The sequence below is a fragment of the Glycine soja genome, chromosome 13, assembly GCF_004193775.1.
Source record: "Glycine soja cultivar W05 chromosome 13, ASM419377v2, whole genome shotgun sequence".
Taxonomy (NCBI): domain Eukaryota; kingdom Viridiplantae; phylum Streptophyta; class Magnoliopsida; order Fabales; family Fabaceae; genus Glycine; species Glycine soja.
This window is the reverse complement of record NC_041014.1, coordinates 9,890,327-9,914,611: the sequence shown is the minus strand read 5'-3', so window position 1 is coordinate 9,914,611 and position 24,285 is coordinate 9,890,327.

The window sequence follows — 24,285 nt, the reverse complement described above, 5'->3', positions numbered from 1 at the left end:
ATAATAGAGCAAAATGGAATCAAAAACGCGAAAAATGGTGACCTAAGGGCTGCAAAACTCGTGAATCCCGTGAGCCTTTGTTCTTTGAATGAGGGGGGAGAGTTTTTGGTGCAGAAACCTTCCCCCTCCCCCTTTTTAACCCATTTCGTGAAGGGGTTGCTCGCCAAGGCGAGCTAACCTACATTTTTTTTGGGTATCAAATAAGTATGGATTCCTACGGGTCGGCGTTCGCTTACTCGAACCCCCTCAGGGTAGATTAGGCATCCAATACTTTACTTTAAAGACAACACAGTAATAATTACTGGGGATTTAAAGGATACTATGTAGCCTTGCAGCGGCGTTTTCCATTTGTCCAGAGCTGGGCAAGGGACGACGATCTATCAGTTGTGACCTTAGCCTCTACCCACGTCCGTCCCTAAGTACCTGGAAGTAGGAAATGACATTACGCTGCAAACTGTGGTCACACTACCGTTTTACCCTTATCGGTTTCTGCCTTTAGCCCCATCCTGACATTTGACCACTGCCTAAGACGATTCTGCTCCTGTCGTAACAAAATATGCATGTGTATGCATATGCATGAACTTTTTCAAATGCAACAATCTTTTTTAGTGAATGTTGGTTAGCTTCAGTTTTAATTAAGCATTTGGGGCACCCCATGAACTGAGCAAAAAGGCTCAGGTTATCACAAACTACACATGGTTTAAAACCAAAGTGAGGACCGAAGCCTCAAACCCATGTTCTCTTCTTTTAAAGAAATGTGACGAGAAAATTACAGCGGACAGGAATCCCTGGGGGAAACTAAGAAGAACATGCAGTGATTTCCTCAATTGCCCCAGATCCTAAGCGTAGTATCGCTTGACAACATCGGAGTTCACGGGTGAGGGTAGCTCCTCGCCATCCATGTTGGTGAGCACCAGAGCCCTTCTGGAAAAAGCCCTTTTCACAACGAAAGGCCCTTCATAGTTTGGGGCCCACTTCCCTCGATTATCTTTAACAGCGTGGGATATCTATTTCAGCACAAGGTCCCCCTCGTTGAACTTGCGAGGGTGCACCTTCTTGTCGAACGCGTTCTTTATCCTTTGTTGATACAGGCGCCCATGGCTCATGGTCGTCAAACGCTAACCTTCAATAAGGTTGAGTTGGTCGTAGTGTGTTTGAGCCCACTCTGATTCTTCTAGGCCCGATTCCGCTAGTATCTTCTGGCAAGGGACCTCTACCTCAAATGGGAGTACCGCTTCCATCCCATAAACCAAGGAGTACGGCGTTGCCCCAGTAAAAGTTCGTACCGAGGTTCGATATCCATGTAAGGCAAAAGGAAACATCTCATGCCAATCTTTGTACGACACTGTCATCTTTTGAATAATTTTCTTAATATTTTTATTTGCAGCCTCCACAGCCCCGTTCATCTTCGGCCAGTAGGGGGTGGAGTTATGATGCTGGATTTTGAAATCCTCGCACATTTCCTGCATCATTTTGTTATTCAGATTGGTGCCATTGTCAGTAATGATTTTTCTAGGGAGTCCGTATCGACAAATCAGTTCCCTCTTTATGAATCTGACCACCACACTCCTCGTGACATTGGTATAGGAAGCCACTTCGATCCATTTGGTGAAATAATCTATCGCCACGAGAATGAAGCGATGATCGTTCGAAGCCTTGGGTTCGATGTCCCCTATGACATCTATCCCCCACATGGAAAAAGGCCAAGGGGCGGACATGACATTCAGAGGATGTGGCGAAACATTGACATTGTCTGCGAACACTTGACATTTATGGCATTTCCTTACATGGGTGCAGCAATCGCTTTCCATAGTGAGCCAGTAATAACCTGCTCTAAGGATCTTCCTGGCCATAGCATGCCCATTGGCATGTGTCCCAAACGAACCCTCATGGACTTCCTTAATCATGTAGTTTGCCTCTTTGGCATCTACGCATTGCAGGAGGGTCATGTCATAGTTTCGTTTGTATAGGACGGTACCACTCACAAAGAAACCAGTAGCCAATCTCCTTAACATTCTTTTGTCATTGTCGGAAATCCCTGGTGGATATTCTTTTTTTTCGACATACTGTTTGATGTCGAAATACCATGGTTTCCCATCTCGCTCTTCCTCTATCGCACAAATATGTGCTGGCTTGCCCTGAGATCTGAATTCAATGTATGGCAGATCCCCGTGTGGGGCAAGTTGAAACATGGATGCCAAGGTGGCCAATGCATCGGCCATTTGGTTCTCTTCCCGAGGTATGTGGTGGAAAGAAATGTCGTCAAAGAATTCAACTAACTTCAAGATTTAAGTTTGATAGAGTATCAATTTTTGATCCCTAGTTTCCCATTCTCCTCTCAACTGACGTATTACCAAAGCCGAGTCTCCATACACTTTGAGTAGCTTTACATCAAAATCAATGGAAGCTTGAATCCCAAGGGCGCACGCTTCATATTCGGCCATATTGTTGGTACAATCGAAACATAGCCTGGCTGTGAAAGGGATACATTGATCATCTGGGGATACAAGGACTGCCCCTACTCCATGGCCTAAAGCATTAGATGCCCCATCGAAACAAACAATCCATTTGTCTATATCCTCGTGCGTCCGCTTCTCTTCGAATAGGGCCACGATGTCTGCATCCGGGAACTCAGGGAGCATCGGCCGATAATCTTGGAGGGGTTGTTGGGCCAAATAATTTGCCAAGGCGCTTCCCTTTATCGCCTTTTGGGAGACATACACAATATCAAATTCAGAAAGTAGTACCTGCCACCTAGCGATTCGTCCCATGAGGGCCGGTTTCTCAAAGATGTATTTCACGGGATCCATTTTGGAAATAAGCCAAGTGGTATGACTGAGCATGTACTGCCTAAGACGATGTGACACCCATACCAAGGCGCAGCACGTCCTTTCCAACATTGAGTAATTCATTTCACAAGTGGTAAACTTCTTGCTTAAATAGTAAATGGCTTGTTCCTTCTTCCCAGAGTCATCGTGCTAACCCAACACGCACCCCATAGACTCGTCTAACACAGTCATGTACAGGAAAATAGGTCTTCCTGTTACAGGTGGCATGAGCACCGAGGGATTCGCGAGGCTCTGTTTGATTTTTTCGAAGGCCTCTTAGCAATCGCTATTCCACAGGACCCCCTGGTTTTTACGCAATAGTTTGAAGATGGGCTCGTAGGTAGGGTGAGTTGCGAGATAAATCTCGTGATGTAATTCAACCTGCCCAGGAAACCTCGAACCTGCTTCTCCGTGCGTGGCTCTGGCATTTCAAGAATGGCCTTCACTTTCTTGGGATCTATCTCTATCCCTTTCTGGCTCACGATAAAACCCAACAACTTTCCTGACTTTACCGCGAAGGTGCACTTGGCGGGGTTTAGTTTCAGTTGGTATTTCCGCAGCCTTCTAAACAGCTTACACAGATTGACGAGGTGTTCGTCCTCGGTCCGAGATTTGGCAATCATGTCATCTACATAGACTTCTATCTCTTTATGCATCATGTCGTGGAATAAAGCTACGATGGCATGTTGATAGGTTGCCCCAGCATTTTTTAGCCCGAAGGCCATCACTTTGTAGCAGAATGTTCCCCATAGGGTGACGAAAGTGGTCTTCTCCACATCTTCGGGTGCCATTTTTATCTGGTTATACCTTGAGAAACCATCCATAAATGAGAAAAGGGCGAACTTAGTTGTATTATCTACTAGTATATCAATGTGTGGTAAGGGAAAATTGTCTTTAGGACTGGCTCGGTTTAAATCCTGATAGTCTACGCACATTCGCATTTTGCCATCTTTTTTTGGGACAGGGACAATGTTGGATACCCACTCCGGGTATCGAGCCACAGCCAAGAAACCTGCATCGAACTGCTTTCTCACTTCTTCTTTAATTTTCAAAGACATTTCGAGTCTCAACCTTCGTAATTTTTGCTTAACCGGGGAAGACCCAGGATTCAATGGCAACCTATGCTGCACAATGTCGAGGTCCAGACCTGGCATGTCTTGGTACGACCACGCGAAGATGTCTTGATATTCTTCAAGAAGGGTTACCAAACCTTGGCGGATAGGTGCGATCATACTGGTTCCTACTTTCACTTCTTTCTTTCCCTCTCCGGTCTCTAAGTCTATCAGTTCGGTTTCCTCTTGGTGAGGTTTCATTTCGCGTTCCTCCTGAGCGATCAATCTCTCCAACTCTGGTGAAAGGACGCCTTCTTCCTCTTCTTCGTTTATTGTTTGACTTACTTCTCGGTCAAAATCGATTATCAAACCCTAGTTGTTAGGATCCTCAAAGGATCGATCCTCACATCTATACCATTCAAGGCAAAAAAAACAAAAACATGCAAAATGATATGAGAAAAGGTGGAATCGCAAGAACAGATGAAACAATATCTCTTTGTTATTTAATAAGGTAGGTTTCACAAAACAAAAGAGAAAGGAATCTATAGCCTCCAATTACATTGAATCAGCGGTATAGACTTCCGACTGGCTCGTCACGTGCCAGTTCCCTAGTTGGAAATTGGGATGGCACAGTCGCACGAAACTCGGTGGATCTTGTGGAGCCTCTTCTCCTATTGCCTCCACCTCTTCCTCGAACATTATCCCGGCACTTGTGAAACACTGGCTAACATGACCGGGCCATGCCCTATCTGCCCGGAGTCTTGATGGTGCATTCCTTCTTCCAGGTTTCCTGGGTTCATATCCCAACCCATATTTGTGCGGGTTACCCCTAATGTCAACCACATCGGCATTCCCGTGGCTATCCTTGCCCAGACCCATTCCAGGCTCATAACCGTGCCTGAGCATTACCCGTGCCACCATCAGGGCCGCATTAGAGAAACAAGGTAGCAATGGACTTGTTTCCACAGAGGCACAACTTACCACCTCGAAGGATTGGAAAGCTGTTTCCAATGATTCCTCCGCTGCCTCTACATATGGTTCCGAGGAGGGGCAGCTTACCAACATATCCTCTTCGTCTGACACTATCACCAAGAGTCCACCAACCGCAAATTTCAATTTCTGGTGAAGCATCGAAGGGACCACTCCTAGCGCGTGAATCCATGGCCTCCCCAAAAGGCAGCTGTAGGCGGGATTTATGTCCATCACTTGGAAAACCACATTGCAAGTGTGGGAGCCTATCTGAATGGGGATGTCAATTTCCCCCATCACCTCCCACCGACTACCGTCGAAAGCTCGTACTACCATCGAACTCGGTTTTAGACGTGACGCATTAAAAGGAAGTTTCTCCAAGGTGGTCTTCGGCATCACATTTAAACTTGAACCATTATCGATGAGTACCTTAGCGACAACATGGTTTATGCATCTGACAGACACATGTAGAGCTTTGTTGTGCCCTTTCCCCTCAACTGGAATCTCTTCTTCCGTGAACGCAAGATAGTTATTGGTAGTTATGTGATTAACAATGCCTTCAAAACCCTCGATTGAGATGTCGTGTGCTACGTGGGCTTCGTTGAGGACCTTTATTAGGTGTTGCACCTTATACTTGAATGGTGGGCAAAAATCAATGTTGTGTCCGGGGGCTCCACTATGGTATGCGCACGTGGCATTTGAGTTGTACCACTTGGGGTATGGTGACTGGAAGACCTTTCCGGGTATGGCCACCACCAAATGGTTTTCCAATAATGAGGGCCATAACACGGAATATGCCATGGGAATAGGAGAGAACTGGTCTCTCGGGGAGCGTTGTGAATTGTCATAGCTCGTGCCAGGAGTCGTATTATTGGCTGGCCGGGTGTGGCTGGAGCTGCGTGTTATGCAGGCGCTTTTTCTATGGTGGCAGGCCCTTCTACTCGAGTTGGGAGGGAACTTCCGGCTCGGATCGAAAAGTTCGGGTGGTTGTGTTGGTATGAGTTTTGAGCATTTTAGGGTGTTTTCATCCACGTTGGGGCGGTGGTGACCGCGTGGATATCCCCTTCCTTTTTTCGTGTGCCCACCACTGGGGCTCTTCTATTGCTGTTCGGGCCAGCGTTGGAGGCATATTCAAACTTGCCTTTCCTCAGTCCGGACCCGATTTTTCTCCGGCGAAGACGAGGTCTGCAAAGTTGGCCGGCATATATCCTATCAGCTTCTCGTAGTAGAACGTAGGCAGCGTATCTACCATAATCATGATCATTTCCCTCTCAGTCATAGGTGGGATGACTTGGGCTGCTAGATCTCTCCACCTTTGAGCATATTCCTTGATGGACTCATGTTCCCGTTTGCTCATGCTCTGAAGTTGGTTCCGATCGGGAGCCATATCTGTGTTGTATTGGTATTGCCTAATGAAAGCAGTTGTCAAGTCTTCCATGACCAGACCTGAGAGGCTTCTAGATTTGTGTACCACGCCACTGCTACTCCGGCTAAGCTGTCTCGAAAGAAGTGCATTAACAGCTTTTCGTCCATGGAATATGCCCCCATCCTGGGAATGAGTTCCTTAACGGGTGCGGATTGAGATGGGGCATGGCAGATTATGTTTGGTTGGGGAAACTCATGCGGGGCCGGTTCCCTTGGAGGAAGTAGAGGGCCTAAATGGGCATCTCCTTCATCATCTTCCTGCAGAGGATAGTCTGAATGAGGAGGGAGTTGCCCCTCGAAGGTAGGGGCTTGGCTCAAATCGTCTGGAGCGGTGCGGGGAGTGAAGTCTAGAGGCAAACCATAAGGGTAGGCTTGAGGACTATACCTCCTGTCGCAACGTGCCCTTTTGCGGCCGGGCGACGCGTGACTCGCGGGATGCGTGTTCCACGAAAGGAATACGCGCGGAGTCGCCACCAACGTTTATTTGAGGAAAACATCGGAAAAACCGAAGGAAAACCGGTCAAAAAGAAAATTCTAAGTTCGGGAGTTGTATTTACGCTTGAGGAAGGTATTAGCACCTCTCACGTTTGTCTCGAAGGACAACAGCCTTTAATCGAACGTGCAAACATGACCTTGATTTTTTATGTTCCCTCTTATGTCTTTATACCCTTTATATTTTTTTCTTTTTTTGTGGTCGACAAGGGTGTTCCCCTTTGCTCCTACGTATTCCTCAATTATGATGGGGAAATCAGACCTACGTAGTTCTTGCTTATGCGTGAATCAAGTGATTCTTTTTTACTTGAAAGGTGATCATTTTAAGGCGTTGGACCTTGAAAATGATCCATTTTACTTAGTAAGAAACAGAAATGATAAACTTTCAAAATCCTATTTTTGTGGACGAGCTTGACTAGGCGAGTCGATTTTAGCCTTAGTTTCACTATAGTTATTTAGTCAATTCAATTAAGAATGAGAAATCCCAAAGAGAAAACGTCCGATTGATTTTTCGCTTTATTTTACTAAAAGATATTTTTTTTATTATTATATTATTATTTACCTTTTTTTTTATTTCCAACGTGGTTGCGGCACGACCGATCGGTCGGAATTCATTTCAACCAAAGTTAACGGATGATACAATTCAAACGATCGGTGGAAATTTATTTTATTTTTAGGTTAGGCGAGAAATGACTTAAATAAATGGCTTTAGCACGTCAAAAGGGGGTATAAAAAGTAAATGAAAACGAGAATAAAAATACATGAAACCAAATGTGGACCACCACGGGTACATAGAATGAATTGAAAAGCTTGGTTTGAGGTACTTACCCGTTGAAGACTGAAGAACGATGAAGAACGAATGAAGAATGTCGAAGAACGGTCGAAAACCTTCGCGAAATCACTCACGGAAACGTTACGGAAACGTTACGAAAGCGCCTCGGCTTGGATTTTCTTCACGAAAACAATTTTCCTAAGCAAATTCGAAAGAGAGAGAAGTGCCTTAGGGGCTAAACCCTTTTCTACTTCACTTCTCCCCCTATTTATAGAAAATTGGGGGAGAAGCTTGCCACCCAGCTCGCCCAGGCGAGCTAGGTTGCTTCCTCCAGAAGCAACAGCCTTTTGGAGGGCCCAAGTGGGCCTGGTTGCTATTTGCACCCCCATTTTTACTAAATACACCCCTTGCCCTTTTTTGGTGATTCTTTTTTCGTAAATTTACGGAAACTTACGGATTTCGCAACGATACTTGTTTCCTTTCCGTAATGTTACGGAACCTTGCGGATTACATAATCATCCCCTTTTTCTGACTTACGGAATGTTACGGAACCTCACTAATTGTGCAACAATGCTTCCTTTTGATTTCCGGTGTGTCACGGAACCTTACGGATTGTGCATCAATACTTTCTTTCGGTTTCCGGCACATCACGGAACTTCACAAATTGCCTAATGATGGGTGCCAAGCACCTCAAAATGACCAAATACAAGTTGCATGCCACCAAGCCAAGGTCCCCGGACGAAATTAGGGTATGACAGTTGCCCTTCTTTACTTGTCTTTTATTGGAGATAAAAGGGAAGTAAAGATAAGACACTAATTTCATTCCTCTCGGTTGACGAGAGTCGCGGGTGACCATAAAATCTCCGCATGCAAATGACTTGTTGTCCCCGGGGGAACAAAGGGTGCAGAAGACGATGTCAGTCTCTGCATGCTATCAAGCGTTCTGTCTTACAGATAGCAAAAGAAAGTTTATACGGATAACCACTCGGGTATTTCCGCCCGTCAGCGTGACTCAAATGTCAGTATGACAGATCTTGTGAGCGCGGAAGATGACGTAAATCTCCGCGTGTCAACGGGCTTGCAGGCCGCGATTGACGAAGGGCGCAGAAGACGACGTTAGTCTCTGCGTGCTGTCAGGCTTTTCGTCTTACAGACAACAAAAAAGAATGTTTATACGGATAACCACTCGGGTATCTCCGCCCGTCAACGTGACTCAAATGTCAGTATGACAGATCTTGTGAGCGCGGAAGATGACGTAAATCTCCGCGTGTCAACGGGCTTGTCGGCCGCGATTGACGAAGGGCGCAGAAGACGACGTTAGTCTCTGCGTGCTATCAGGCTTTTCGTCTTACAGACAGCAAAAAAGAATGTTTATACGGATAACCACTCGGGTATTTCCGCCCGTCAGCGTGACTCAAAAGTCAGTATGACAGATCTTGTGAGCGCGGAAGATGACGTAAATCTCCGCGTGTCAACGGGCTTGTCGGCCGCGATTGACGAAGGGCGCAGAAGACGACGTTAGTCTCTGCGTGCTATCAGGCTTTTCGTCTTACAGACAGCAAAAAAGAATGTTTATACGGATAACCACTCGGGTATTTCCGCCCGTCAGCGTGACTCAAAAGTCAGTATGACAGATCTTGTGAGCGCGGAAGATGACGTAAATCTCCGCGTGTCAACGGGCTTGTCGGCCGCGATTGACGAAGGGCGCAGAAGACAACGTTAGTCTCTGCGTGCTATCAGGCTTTTCATCTTACAGATAGCAAAAAAGAATGTTTATACGGATAACCACTCGGGTATCTCCGCCCGTCAGCGTGACTCAAATGTCAGTATGACAGAACTTGTGAAGGTGGCTGACAAAAGCAAGGCTCTTGCTCCTACGTATCCTCCAATGAGGAACTCAGACCTATGTAGTTCTTGATAACTTGTGAGACTTGAAAAAGTCTCCACCGGAAGATGCTGACATCTCCGGAAAGGGCGCAGATGACCACATTGGCCTCTGCTCGTCAATCACACTTGGGGTCACTGAATGACGAGGTGCGGATAACCGTAAGGTGTCTCCGCGGGCTACCAGCTCTTGGGTCATGGTAACAAAAAGCGGTGTGGTCGACAGAAGCAAGGCTTTTGCTCCTACGTATCCTCAAATGAGGAACTCAGACCTACGTAGTTCTGGATAACTTGTGAGACTTGAAAAAGTCTCGGTGTTTTCTCCATTAAAATGCAAACATGCTTTAGTAAAGAGACAAATATTCCAACTGATTCGAGCAGCATATGCTTTTTTGAGTGGAAAACAATGCGTCTATCGGGGAAGGAGAATCTGCTGATGAAACCCCCCATAACCATAAATGAGATTTTGGATGTTAGCATTTCGTTTCTAAATGACCATTTAGAGGAAACACTGGGTTCGACAAAAATAGAAGAAATCCACTCAAAGTGTATCAATCTCGCACAGGTAAGTGTTTTATCCTAATTCCGAACCATAGATATGTCATGACTTGATTTTACAAATCATTTCCTATCAAACCAAAGATTACATGCGTGATCATGGATCAATAGGACTTCCCTTGGAAACGGGTTCTTTTGGTGGGTTTTTTCGGCTTTTGACCTCTTCTTTTTTTTGGCCCTTTTTTGGCTTTTTTCCTTTTCTGTTTTGGTTTAGTGCGGGGCGAAAAAGTCGCTAGCACACAAGATTTTGGTTGGCAATTAAAGGGAGAAGACCACTTTAGGTCATGGTTTCCTTTCCTTCTTTTCGTTCATTTGGTGACAATTTTGTATTGTTCGGATATTGTCCGGTCCAAAGACCTTTCTGCACATTTCTTCTGTTTTCTTTCGATCCTTGATCAGGAGCTTTCTTTCCTTCTTCTTCTTCCTTTTTTACTTTCTCCCATTCTTTGATTGAGAATTTTCTTTCTTTTCTTTTTGCTTTCTCTTTGATTGGAAATTTTCCTTCTTTTCTTTTTTGCTTCCGAGGGTAAGGATTGACATTCTCACCCTGGGTCAAGGTTTATGGTGAGTTAGGATTTTGGCTCAAGGCTTGTAGAATGGCTAGACATGATACATGTCAGGGTTTGGGTTTGGTTCAAGGATAAAAAGGGATGCCCCACATTATTTCCATGACACAAATGCAAAAATGATGATTTGGAAATTTTATGCAAAACTGGTCATGCATGCACCTATGCGGACACTCAAGTGTCAAACTTTTATGGTCATGTGATGCTAGGGCTCAGGATTCATTTCCTCTATTTTAGTCAACCCAATGTTTCCAAAATATGTTCTTTTATCAATTTGTGCATTCATCCGAGTCCATTTTGGGTACTCGGGAAAATATCACAGCATTCACCCTTCAGGTGTACACACATTTTTTTTCAACAACTAGCTATGATCAGCGAATTTTTTTTCAAAGAAGAGTTGGAAGTCATCTCTTTTCGAAAGCATGTTGGTTTTTTTCAGCTAGACAACTTATTATTCTTTTCTTTTTCCTCTCTTTTTTTCTTACTTGCTCTCTTCTTTTTTTTTTCTTACTTGCTCTCTCTTTTTTTTATTTTTTTTATTTTTATTTTTATCATGATTTTTGTTTGTTTTATTTTTTGGACGATGTTCCTAAACGAAGAACTCTACATGGTTCCAGAATTTCAAATAAACATCATCGATAATAATGATATAAGCATTAACGCAACAATCCAAACAAAAATGTATGTGCTGTACAAAAGACAATCGAAACAACAAAAACAAACATTAGTCTCTCAAGTCAAAAAATAAAAAATAAAAAAAAATAACATAACATAAAAAAATGATAAAAGAAATATGAAGGAAAACATAAATCTGGGGATCTCCCGGTCATGTAGCTCCACTCCCTCCCAAGAAGTCAAGCAAATCGGCCATCTCCTCGTCCTCGTGGGCCTCCTCTCCATCGTCGGGAGCCTCTGGGGGTGCCTCTCCTGCTTGGGCCTCGGGCCAATCCTCGGGCCATGCGACCTCTGCCCTGAACTGGTCTGGAGTAGGGCATGAAAAAGAAGCGAAGCCCTGGCTCTGCATGCTGAGGCTCAACTGGTACAGACAATCATGGGTCTGTACATGTGCCCGGTGGTTGGCCGCCTGCTGGCGAACCAAATGCCGTAAATACTGCTCCATGTCAAATGACCCAGCTGGGCCAGCCTGATGAGGTGGTGGTGGTGCGCTTACGGCCTATGGAGCATCACCCTGAGCCTGTCTCTGGGTGCAGTACTTCTCAATAAAAGCCCGGGTGATGGGTGGCCGAATCACCTTGGTAGGTGCCACGGGGACTCCGAACGACTGGCAGAGTCCTGTGATCAGTGCGGGAAATCCCAGGGCCCGGTTGGACTTATCTGGGTCCATAGGGTGCCTGGTCGGCGCCATACCTGCAAATAGATAAATGGCATCAGCGATCAACTGAGCCACGTGAATACTCATCCTTGTCAGGATGGCGTACACCAGCTGACACTTCGGCAGAGGGAGGTCGAAATTATGATCGCTGGGCAGGATGTTGCTGAGCAGCAACATCATCCATATCTGGGTCAGGGTGGTCATGTTGGTCCGCATAATTCGCACTCGCCTCCCTGCAACAGTCCGGGCAAAATCCTGCCCCGGTATACACAGCAACTGGGCGATGGCCTCCTCGTCAAAACCATCGGACCGGTTCCTCCTCTGGCCATACTCGCACTCCTGGCCCTCTTCCAGTACTAAAGGATATCCTAGGAACTGGCTAATAGCATCCGCATCGAACGGGATCCACTGACCCCTCACCCAGGATCTCATATCTCGCACGCCCTCCTCCGTAGGCCAAGCATTAGCATAAAATTCGAGGACTATGTCTGGGTCGAATTTGGCCATGGGGGTAACCAGTGATGCCCACCGCCGGCGAACTATCTCCCCCTGGAAATCGGCATACTCATCGTCCCTGAGCTGGACGCGTCGCTCCCGGAGAAATGACCAACCCCTGATGGCCTCGAAGCGCTGCTGGTGTTCAGCACTCCTAAAGCGGTGGCTGTCATACTCGGGAGCGGAACTGGTTCCTTCGGCCGCTTTATCCTTCCTGGACCTCTTTGAGGCAAGCTTCCTCGGGGCCATTTCCTGCGAAGGCAAACATTTGGAGAGTTAGTTTTACCAAGAAATGCTATTCTTAAAACAAAAATGGCATACGACCTCCCCCAATAACACAAACACCAATGTAAATTTAGAGCGAACTCATGCACATACTTCCTTTCGAACATTCACTCGCACCAGATATTCTTCTAACTAAGAAAAATGCACCCAGGCACAATCAAGGCACCTTCGTTACCTAGATCACTTATATGTACTTCCAAGGTGTATTTGCTACCTACATCACATGCACTTCCTTTGCTAAATTTACATACATGCATACTCAAAGCATTTTGGCTACCAAAAATTGCATACATGCACATTCTGGTATTTCTAATACCTATACATATACAAACTTTGTGATGAATCTTGGCTACCTACACAATAAGGTGCTACATTTCATGCTTTATTCAAGTGTTTTTGCTACCTAAAGCCGCATGCAAATTCAAGTATATTTTCTTTTGCTGACTAAAATTGCATTCAAATTAAAAGGTATCTTTGTAAGGTATTTTCTTTACATAACATGCAACATATATATATTTTTTGTGAGACATTTTGACTACCAAAAATTACATGTAAATACATCCAAGTATTTTGCTACCATACCCAAAGTGTAAGTTGCCAAAGGTATTTTGCTACTTATTCCACACCTACACGTTTATGATGAACAAAACTCCTAAACATCTAGGCGTAGGGAAACTATTGTAGCGTGGCTCATAGCTGATTGCTGGCCACAAAAGGGTAGCTTCACCCAATATGCACCCATTCTTGTGTTCTCTTGCATAAAAACTTTGGTTCCTAGGCCTAGGATATATGTGGGGCAATTACTCTAGCCCTTACGAAACTGAATGCATGTCCCAAAAAATAGAAAACATGTGCAAACCAAAAATCGTCCCATGGGTTGTTTCCCTACGAAAATCACGCGCTAATGCCATTGAGGCATTTCACCGAACACTTGGTGGGCGCGTGTTTAGGCATCAATAGCAAGAGAACGGGGACAATGTGGCATGCCCCATTACTTCAAAATACATTATAGGCCTAGGGCGATCTCATACAAACCCCCAATTCAAACCAACCAAGCAAGAAAACAAACCAAAATTGCCCCACATATTTGAGCACATCCCCACAATTTAGAGCACCAAAAGGAGATCAAAATACCCCAATGAAAAGCTAGAAAGCTTAAAGATGGAATACTTACTTGTTGGTGATAAATAAAAGCGCAAAACGGAATCGAAAAATGCGAAAAGTAGAGATCCTAGGGCTGCAAACTCGTAAATTCCGTGGGTATGGCTTTTGAATGGGGGGAAAAGAAGTTTTTGAATGCAAAAACGTCCCCCTTTCGTCATTTTTTATATTTTGGTGCAGGGGTTGCTCGCCCAGGCGAGCTAACCTGCACTTTTTTTTTTTAGGGGAAACATAACCATGGCCCCCCTCTCTTTACAGGTTAACGTTCGCCTACTCGAACTTACTTAAGTTAGAATTAGGCATCGTTTTACTTATTTAAAACAAAAAATAGTAGTAATCATTGTGAATTCAAAGGATACTGGGCTGCCTTGTAGCGATGTTCTCTGCTTGTCCAGCGCCGGGAAGAGACGACGATCGGTCAGTCATGACCCTATCCTCCAATTGCGTCCGTTCCTAAGTACCCGTAAGTAGGAAACAAACAATGTGCGGCCAATCATGACCGGGTTATTGTCTTACCTTGATTGGTTTTTTTTTTTTGCTGCTTTAACTTTGTCTCTACCCCAAAAGGTAGCTCGAGATGATCCTGCCCCTGTTTTACCACAACAATATGCATGCGTATGCGTATGCATGAATGTTTTCAAACGCAGCAAATTTTAGTGAAAGTTGGTTTAGGTTCAATTTTAATTAAGCGCTTGGGGCATCCCATGAATTGAGCGGAAGGGCTCAGGTGATCACAAATTAACGCAAAGTTTAAAACCAACGTGAGGACTAAAGCCTCGAACCCACGTTTACTTCTTTGAAAGATTGTAACGAGAGATACAGTAGACGGGGAATCCCTGGGGGATACCCAGAAAACACATAAAGATAAAGAACATGCAGCGACATCATTAATTGCCCCAGATTCTAAGCATAATATCGCTTGACGACATCAGAGTTCACGGGTGAAGGTAGCTCTTCGCCATCCATGTTGGTAAGCACCAGGGCTCCTCCGGAAAAAGCCCTCTTCACAACAAAAGGCCCTTCGTAGTTTGGGGCCCATTTTCCTCGATTGTCCTTGACAGCATGGGACATTTTCTTTAACACAAGGTCTCCCTCATGGAACTTGCGCAAGCGTACCTTCTTGTCGAATGCATTCTTCATTCTTTGCTGGTACAAGCGCCCATGACTCATGGTCGTTAAGCGCTTTCCTTCAATGAGGTTGAGCTGGTCATAGCGGGTTTGAGCCCACTCTGATTCCTTTAATCCGGATTCCGCCAAGATCCTTAATGACGGGACTTCTACCTCAAACGGTAGCACAGCCTCCATTCCATATACCAATGAGAACGGCGTTGCCCCAGTTGACGTTCGTACTGAAGTTTGGTAACCGTGTAACGCGAATGGGAGCATCTCGTGCCAATCTTTGTACGACACGGTCATCTTTTGGATAATCTTTTTGATATTTTTATTGGCCGCTTCCACGGCTCCATTCATCTTTGGTCGGTAGGGCGTGGAATTGTGATGCTGGATTTTAAACTCCTCGCACATTTCCCCCATCATCTTGTTATTCAGGTTGGTGCCATTGTCCGTGATAATCTTCCTTGGCAAACCATACCGGCAGATGATCTCCCTCTTAATGAACCTGACCACTACACCCCTCGTGACATTGGTGTAGGAAGCCGCCTCGACCCACTTGGTGAAATAATCTATCGCTACGAGGATGAAGCGATGACCATTTGAGGCCTTGGGCTCAATGGCCCCGATGACATCTATTCCCCACATGGAGAAAGGCCAAGGGGCGGACATGACATTCAGAGGATGCGGCGGGGCATTGACATTGTCCGCGAATGCTTGACATTTGTGGCATTTCCTTACGTGGACGCAACAATCACTTTCCATGGTAAGCCAGTAATAACCTGCCCTTAGGATCTTTCTGGCCATAGCATGCCCGTTGGCGTGCGTTCCAAACGAGCCCTCATGGACTTCCTCGATCATGTGGTTCGCCTCTTTGGCATCCATGCACCGCAGGAGTGTCATGTCATGGTTTCTATTATATAGTATGCTTCCGCTCATGAAGAAACCGGCCGCCAATCTTCTCAATGTCCTTTTATCATTGTCGGCAATCTCTGGTGGGTATTCTTTGCTTACGACATATTGCTTGATGTCGAAATACCAAGGCTTACCGTCCCGTTCCTCTTCTACTTGGCAACAATGCACGGGTTTGCAACGACACCAAAATTCAATGTATGGTAGGTCCCCGTGTGGCGTTAGTTGGAACATAGACGCCAAAGTAGCAAGCGCATCCGCCATTTGATTTTCCTCGCGGGGAACATGATGGAAGGAGATCTCATCAAAGGTTTTAGCCAATTCCTTGATATAGGCTTTGAAATTCTGATACAGGGGTCAGATGTCGTACCAGATGTCACGACATCACGCTTCAGAACATGCAGCTTGTATATGACCGTATGAGCAGATTAAACAAGTAAATAACACAAGAGAATTGTTAACCCAGTTCGGTGCAACCTCACCTACATCTGGGGGCTACCAAGCCAGGGAGGAAATCCACTAAAATAGTGTTAGTTCGAAGATCTAACAGCCACTGTTTACAACCTTCTCACCTAACCACTACCCGTGCAATCTCTACCTAAGAGCCACTCTTAGATATGAGAACCCCTCTCACTCCCTCTCAACACTCTCCCGTGTTTACAATTAAATCAAATACACACCAGAGATTACTCTCTGAACAATAGAGATCAACTCCACACACTATAGAGATCAACTCTACACACTCAGGTCCAACACTTGATGTTAGAGTAACATCAAGGTGGCTCACAAAACACTCAAGTCCCAAAACTCACAAAATAACTCTTCAATCCCGGACTTGGTACAGAACTCGTGCAGCCTTCATGTTTATATAGCAGTGTGCGTTTCTGGGCTGCAACAGCTTGCGTTGGATGAGATCTATCACTTTCCTGAAAAATCTGCACTTAAAGATCTAAAAGATCAAGTTTGATCTTTTAGTTTTTATCTTTAATCTTTAATCCCTGAACGAACTATTCAAGTTTGTAATTCGAACTTTAATTATCTTTTAATTCGTTCCAAGAGATAGATCGTCTAATCTGTTGCTAACTGCACAATAATCTGTTAAAGAGATAACAGATTTATGTGTCCAGTATTTTCGGGCCGGATGTCAGGACATCGTGTCCGACATCGTGGATCCTGCACACTCTGTTAAAGATATAACAGATTTATGTGTCCAGTATTTTCGAGCCGGATGTCAGGACATCGTATCCGACATCGTGGATCCTGCAGCTTCAATTCTTCATTTGACATTTTATCTTGCCTTGTGCATTGTGCAGCCCGATCTGATTCCTTGACATAACGTTGGACATCATGTGCAGCAACTCCAGCTTTCCTTCATTGTCTAAGTGCTTATGTTTTAACAAAATCTTAGCCAATCTTTTAAACACTCAGTAGAGCTAAGCACTAACAATCTCCCCCTTTGGCAAATTTTGTCTAAAACATACTTAGACACTTCCTGAGCAGGTACGAGCAGTTATGCAAGTGGGATCAGCAACTTTCATTATCAGAGTAATCAAGCACAGCGGAATTGGTAATGGCGACAGCAAAATTCTGCAAGTTGCAAGTCGTTTCCAGGATGTCAAGACATCTCACGTGACATCAGCTTTCTGCTCCCCCTGTCTCCATGCTCCTACTGCTGTGAAGCAGTTCACTGCAGCATCTTCTATCAGCTACTAGTCTTTTCCAGGATGTCAAGACATCTCATGTGACATCAGTATTTTGCTCCCCCTGTCTCCATGCTCTTGCTGCAGCATCTTCTATCAGCTACTCGTAGTTACCATCAGCAGCAGCAGTCTCCCCCTCAAAATCATGAATCATGCATACATCGTATCATACAACTCCCCCTAAGAATCATGAATCATGCATACATCGTATCCTACTATACATCGTATCATACAACTCCCCCTCAGAATCATGAATCATGCATACATCGTATCCTACTACTCAAAATCATAAATCATGCATAATACTATTATACTATTACTCCCCCTTTTTAGACAGAATTTGACAAAAGTAGAATGCATGCAAATATTACAGACCAATAGCAATCAATTGTTCAAAGGGACATGCCCCTATAACTAGTAAGAGTAAAAGGCAAAAATAAAGGTCTGATGGTCATGGGGTGGCTTCAAAATCATCATCATCGGATTCTGTATCTTCTGCTGCATCTTCCTCTTCCTCAGCAGCTTCTTCTTCTTCCTCAGCTGCTTCTTCTTCCTCAGCTGCTTCACCATCATCAATGCCACTGTCTGAGAGCCTTTTGATCAGGCGTTCCAGCTCCATTTTCTTCTCTGTGGTGGCTTTGATGGTTGCCTCCAGCACCTTGCATGTGTCCTTGAGTTCAGCAATCAAGGCATCCTTGGAAACAGCACCTGAAGCAGCAGCTTTCCCTGATGTCGAGACAATGTCTGGGACATGTGTCCCCTCAAACAGTTTGTAGTGCAGGGATAGAGGAGATTCTCTCTTCATCACAGAGTCAATGTTGTTTAAGATATTGGGATGTTGACTCAACATAATGCCACACAATACAGTTGGGAAGGCAATGGGTAATTTGACAGCAAAAGATTCTGAATGCTTAACAGTTTGATCAAAAATATAGTTTCCAAAATTAAATTTGGACTTGGTTCCAACAACATACAGAAATTTACCCAAACCTGTGGCAACAGTGGAAGTATGATTGGTGGGTACCCAGTTTGCAGCGCCAATCCTATGCAGAATTGCATACTTCACACTTAGCTTCCCTGCAGAAAGCTTCCCTTTCTTTGGCCAATGCTGGACTCGTTTGGCAGTGATTTCCTTGGCAATTTGATGCTCAGAAACAGCAATATCCACCACTCCATCAGTTGGTCTGCCCAGGTACTTGTTGATTACAGCAGGGGAGAATCTAACACATTTTCCTCTGACAAACACTTTCTGATACTCATCACTTTTTCTGTTAGTTATGTCAGAGGGAATGTTGACAATGAATTCCCTGACTAGACTTTCATAGCAATCTCCCAACTTGGTGACAGTTTTCAGCAGTCCAGCAGCCTTGATGAGGTCCATGATCTCCTTGCAATCCAAGGCATTTCTTCCCAGTTCTCTTTCTAAAGCAAGCCTTCGTTGATATACAAATTTCCACCTTTCAACATTGCCAATGGAGTGGAATGAGATGTTGTCCAATGGTGCATCAGGGACTTTTCCAGGCACCTTTTTCCCTGATGTCTTGGCCCTCTTGATGTCGGGAACATCTAGTTCGACATCATCATCAGAATCAGATGAGGAAATTTCTTTCCTCTTCTTGGAAGGAATTGCAACTTTGCTCCATCTGGATGTGGTAGGAGTGATTGGTGTGCTCTTCTTCTGTGCCATAGTTTTGATTCGTCCAGACCTAGTAATGGGGGTTTTCCCTTTTCTGCTTTGTAATCTTTCTGCAATGCCAGGTGCCAACTTGTTGGCAATGGGTTCCTCATCAGATTCTACTTCTTCTAGGTCAATGAGGTCACCTGGAGCAGGTTCTGGTGCCCTTGGTGCAGGGGTCTCCTCTGTGGCTTGATCCTCTTCCTCTGTTGATTCCTCTTTACTGGATGAAGAGAGGACTCCAGCATTTGGTGTGGAAGATGCTGGAACATCTTTATCAGCATCAGGGACAGAAACATTTGGGGTGGAAGATGTTGGGACATCTTTATCAACATCAGGCACAGAAACATTCGGGGTGGAGGATGTTGGAACATCTTCATCAGCATCAGGCACAGAAGCATTTTTCAGAATGTTACTTACAATACTGCGGATCTTCTTGTCCATCTCCGAGTCTACTTCCCTAGGACTTGTTGCAAGGCTAGGGTTTTCAGAAGTCTTCACTCCCTGTTGTCGTTTGGGAACCAGTTTCTCAGGGACAGGAGCTTGACCAGGAATCATTTGTATGGGTTGGATATGGAATTCAGGTTGTTCCTGGTTTGATGGTGCTTTGGTGGATGATGGAGCTGATGGTACAGAAGTTGAACCAGGAGCTGAGGTTTCTTTTGGTGCGGTAGCCATGGAGAAGCAGAGCCTTTGGAATGGTTTCGTGAATTTCAGAGAGCTGTTGGGGAATGCTGTTGAAACCGAGATTACCACGTAAATATGGGTTTGAATGAGGAATGTAGAGGGACGTGTGAAGCAACGGTCGAATTTGTCTTGGCCCAGTAGTGAATGTGCTATTAACGTTTGAGCACATTCAGATAACAGTAATTGCTATAAATCCTCTAGCAGACAAATGCTCAGCTTGCCCCTCAGTTTTTCAAACTGATTTGCATCCAATGCCTTTGTGAAAATATCTGCTATTTGTTCCTCAGTGGCAACATGCTCTAGTGTGATAACTTTATCATCAACAAGATCTCTAATATAGTGATGTCGAATGTCAATGTGCTTGGTTCTGCTGTGTTGAACTGGATTTTTTGAAATATTAATAGCACTCATGTTGTCACAGTACAATGTCATGACATCTTGTTCGACATTGTACTCCTTGAGCATCTGCTTCATCCAAACTAGTTGTGAACAGCTGCTTCCTGCTGCAATATACTCTGCTTCTGCAGTAGATAGGGACACACAATTCTGCTTCTTGCTGAACCATGAAATAAGATTGTTGCCTAGATAGAAGCATCCACCAGAAGTGCTTTTTCTGTCATCTGCACTTCCAGCCCAATCAGCATCACAATACCCAACCAGCATTGAATCTGAACAATGACAGTACATAATCCCATAGTCACTGGTGCCATTTACATATTTCAGAATTCTCTTTACTTGATTCAAGTGACTTATCTTGGGATTGGCTTGATATCTTGCACAAACACCTACTGCATAGGTGATGTCAGGTCTGCTAGCTGTTAAATATAGTAAGCTCCCAATCATGCTTCTGTACAGACTTTGATCAACACTGGTGCCAGCTTCATCTTTTGTCAGCTTCAAGTGAGTAGGTGCAGGTGTTCTTTTATGGCTGGCATTTTCCATCCCAAACTTCTTGACAATGTTCTTTGCATACTTGCTTTGTGAGAGGAATATGGAGTCTTCCATCTGCTTTACTTGGAGTCCCAGAAAATAAGTCAGCTCTCCAACAAGACTCATCTCAAATTCGGATTGCATCTGTTGGACAAAATGTCGAAGCATCTCATTCGACATCCCTCCAAACACAATGTCATCAACATATTTCTGTGCTATCATCAAGTTTTCAGCATCTTGTTTGACAAAGAGAGTCTTGTCAATTCCTCCCTTCCTATACCCTTGCTGAGTAAGGAACTCTGTTAGCCTTTCATACCAAGCTCTTGGAGCTTGCTTCAATCCATAGAGGGCCTTCTTGAGCCTGTATACATGATCTGGATGAGTTGGATCTACAAATCCCTTTGGCTGCTCCACATAGACTTCTTCATTCAGGTATCCATTCAGAAACGCGCTCTTCACATCCATCTGGTACAGCTTGAATTTGAGGATGCAAGCTACACCAAGTAACAATCTGATGGACTCAAGTCTAGCAACAGGGGCGAAAGTTTCATCAAAGTCTACACCTTCAATCTGAGTGTAGCCTTGAGCAACAAGTTTGGCCTTGTTTCTGGTTATAACACCTTCTTCATTGGTTTTGTTCTTGAAGATCCACTTGGTGCCAATTACATTAGTTCCCTCGGGTCTAGGAACTAGCTCCCAAACTTCATTCCTTTTGAATTGCCCCAATTCTTCTTGCATAGCATTGATCCAGAACTCATCAGTCAGTGCCTCTTTCACATTCTTGGGCTCAATTTTGGAGACAAAGCATGAATTGGAGACAATCTCAATCTCCCTTGATCTTGTAGTGACCCCTCTGTTTGGATCTCCTATAATCAGCTCCTTGGGGTGCATCTTCTGGATTCTAATGGAGGGTTTCTTGTCAGGTTGGTTGATGTTTGGTTCATCTGTAGCAGAATCAGAGTTTTCTGTATTTTCTACACTTTTAGCTGTATCTGCTACATTGTCTCCCGATGTTCTGACATCTTCTTCGACATCCTTCTTTCTTGCTGGAGTTAGATCATCAACAACCACATTGATGGATTCCATCACAGTTCTGGTTCTGGAATTGAATACTCTATATGCTCTGCTGTTTGTAGAGTATCCCAGGAATATTCCTGCATCACTCTTGGGATCCATCTTTCTCCTTTGCTCTCTATCTGCCAAAATGTAACATGGACTTCCAAAGATGTGAAAGTGCTTGACAGTTGGCTTCCTCCCTTTCCAGATTTCATACAGTGTGGTTGGAGTCCCTCTTCTAAGTGTGACTCTGTTGTGGATGTAGCATGCTGTGTTCATGGCTTCAGCCCAGAGATTATAGGGAAGTTCTTTGGCATGAAGCATGACCCTAGCAGCTTCTTGCAATGTCCTGTTTTTCCTTTCAACTATGCCATTTTGTTGTGGTGTAATGGCTGCAGAGAACTCATGAGTGATGCCTTCAGATGTGCAGAATTCAGTAAACCTGCTGTTTTCAAACTCTCTGCCATGGTCACTCCTGATTCTCTTGATGACACAGTCTTTTTCTCTTTGAAGTCTTAGACTCAACTCCTTGAATACTTCAAAGGTGTCTGATTTTTCTCTGATAAAGTTGACCCAGGTAAATCTGGAGAAATCATCCACAACAACATAGGCATACCTCTTTCCTCCAAGGCTTTCAACTTGCATAGGCCCCATCAAGTCCATGTGAAGTAGTTCCAGCACCCTGGAAGTGGTCTGATGTTGAAGCTTCTGGTGGGACATCTTGACTTGCTTTCCAATCTGACATTCACCACAGATTCTGCCCTCTTCTATTTTCAGATTGGGAATGCCTCTAACAGCACCTTTGTCAATGATTTTCTTCATGCCTCTTAAGTGCAGATGTCCAAATTTTTGATGCCATATTCTGACTTCATCTTCTTTGGAGAGTAAACATGTGGAGGAGTAACTGGTTTCTTGAGGTGTCCACAGGTAACAGTTGTCTTTTGATCTGCTGCCCTTCATTAGAACTTCACTCTTCTCATTTGTCACCAAGCATTCTGACTTTGTGAAGTTTACATTGAATCCTTCATCACACAACTGACTGATGCTGATAAAGTTTGCAGTCAGTCCCTTCACCAGCAGTACTTTGTTCAGACTAGGAAGTCCATCATGGACTAGCTTTCCCATTCCAATGATATTTCCTTTAGAGCCATCTCCAAATGTCACATAGCTAGTGGAGCAGGGCTCAATGTTCACCAGGAATTCTTTAACTCCTGTCATGTGTCTGGAACAGCCGCTATCTAGGTACCAATCTTCCTTAGCTGATGCTCTAAGTGAAGTATGAACAACAAGACTGACAATCTTGTGTTTTGGAACCCACATCATCTTCTTTCTGCTGCTGCTACTTTGAGTTCCATGATGTGGATGGCCATGAAGATGATAGCAAAAGGGCTTTATGTGACCATACTTGCCACAGTAGTGACACCTCCACTTCTTTCTTTTACTTCTTTTACTCTTTTTCTGCTGCGTTCCATGATGTCGAGACCGATGTTGTGACATCGTGGCTCCAGTGCTGTTTTTGGCAGGAACAAATTCTGTCATGGTTATTCTGCCAGCAGATTTATGATTAAACCCAAGTCCTTTCTGGTTTCCAACATTCTTCCCAAGCTGTAGCACCTCATCAAGCATATCTGAGCCTTTATTCAGCATCTTTATTGATTTTGTCATGTTTTCCAGTTTAGAGTTCAGAAAACCAACTTCTCCTTTAAGCTCAGAGATCTCTTCTTCATGTGCCTCCTTCTCAGCCTCCAGATTTGCAATGACCTTCTTTAGTTGTGCTTCTTGCTGAAGAATCTTCTCACTTTTGATGCATAGTTCTCTATAGGATATTGCAAGCTCATCAAAAGTGATTTCACTATCTGTATCACTTGAATCTTCAGCAGATTCAAATCTCCCAGTGAGTGCATTTGCATCTCTGTCAGAATCACTTTCTTGTTCACTCTCTGTATCATCAGACCGACATACAGAGAGTCCTTTCCTCTGCTTCTTGAGATGAGTGGGACATTCAGCTTTGATGTGTCCATAGCCTTCACACCCATGGCATTGAACTCCTTTGCTGTGGCTGGGTTTTTCATCTGACCTTTTCTGGTATTCACTACCTTTCCTGATGTCGAAAGGGATGTTCCGGACATGTGGTTTCTGCCTCCTGTCCATTCTGTTCAGCACTTTGTTGAACTGTTTTCCAAGGAGCACAACTGCATTAGTCAGACCTTCATCAGTATCCAGGTCATACTCATCTTCTTCTCCTTCATCATTGGACACGAACGCCAAGTTCTTGCTCTTCTTTTCAGCCCTATCCGAGAGTCCTAGCTCAAAGGTTTGAAGGGAACCAATGAGTTCATCTACTCTCATGTTGCAAATGTCTTGGGCCTCCTCTATTGCAGTGACTTTCATGTCA